This window comes from Hipposideros armiger, unplaced genomic scaffold (assembly GCF_001890085.2).
Source record: "Hipposideros armiger isolate ML-2016 unplaced genomic scaffold, ASM189008v1 scaffold_1770, whole genome shotgun sequence".
NCBI lineage: Eukaryota > Metazoa > Chordata > Mammalia > Chiroptera > Hipposideridae > Hipposideros > Hipposideros armiger.
In genome coordinates this window covers 4,577-5,773 of record NW_017733120.1, presented here as the reverse complement: position 1 = coordinate 5,773, position 1,197 = coordinate 4,577, and the positions used below count along the sequence as shown (strand labels likewise).

The following is a 1,197-nucleotide window of genomic DNA, read 5'->3' as shown; positions in this document are numbered from 1 at the left end:
GGTGCAAAACACCCAGGCCCAGATATCCTTTGAGAATACAAGGGTGGAAGGAATAAATTCAGGCTGAGTAGTGTCTGGAAGGCATGTGGGAGGAAGTTTATTCAAGTAGCTGAGTCGGGAGCAATTTCAGACAACTACAGTGGTTAATTAAGATGCTGAGGTGGTGGGGCCACAAAGACTTGGGTTCAAATCCTAACTCATTCAGTTACCAGTTGTGGGACCTTTGGCAAATTCTTTTACCAAATACCAGCTACTAAAGAATCAATAAAATCCGTTGGTTCTGGTTCGGAGCTGCGGGAGCCGAACAAGAGGAACAGGATGGCGGCAGCTGCAGGAGAGGTGCGCAGGGTGCTGGTGTATGGCGGCAGGGGCGAGCTGGGCTCCGGATGCTTACAGGCGTTCCGGGCCCAGCCCACAACTGGTGGGTCGCCAGCATTGATGTAGTGGAGAATGAAGAGGCCAGTGCAAGTGTCGTTGTCAAAATGACGGACTCGTTTACTGAGCAGCTGACCAGGAAAGCTCTTGGGCAAAGAGAAGGTGGACGCCATCCTTTGTGTGGCTGGAGGATGGGCTGGTGGCAATGCTAAGTCCAAGTCTCTCTTTAAAAACTGCGTCCTGATGTGGAAGCAGAGCATGTGGACGTCAACCACCTCCAGCCACCTGGCCACTAAGCACCTCAAGGAGGGAGGCCTCCTTACCTTGGCCAGTGCCAAGGCTGCCCTCGACGGGACTCCTGGGATGATTGGCTACGGCAAGTCCATCAGCTTTGCCAGAGCCTCGCGGGGAAGAACAGTGGCATGCTGGCCCGGTCAGCGGCCATCGCCGTGCTCCCGGTTACCGTGGATACTCCGATGAACAGGAAAGCCATGCCCGAAGTAGACTGCAGCTCCTGGATGCCCCTAGAGTTCCTCGTCGAGTATCATGCTTAATGCTGGATGTGCAAAACAGAAACTTGAAGTTGTGCTGGACACCAGGCTTGGAATTGTGTTTGCATTTACATTTTTTTGAAAATCCAAGACTCCCCAGCAATACCTGAGAGAGACATTGATCTAGGACCTAGATTCTAGATGGAACATCTGAGGTCACGTGTCTGAGTCAGTGCTGACCTGCAGGGGGAGGGCGGGCCAACCATTCTTTATCCCTGAAATCATGTTCATCCATTTGTGGTATTTGAAAACTCACATGACAGGTTGGCAT

General features: G+C 52.1%; 1 pseudogene; it reads left to right on the top strand.

Moving 5' to 3' along the window:
• The first annotated feature begins 318 nt into the window (after positions 1-318).
• Positions 319-929, top strand: LOC109378142 (dihydropteridine reductase-like; annotated as a pseudogene).
• Positions 930-1,197: the final 268 nt, after the last annotated feature.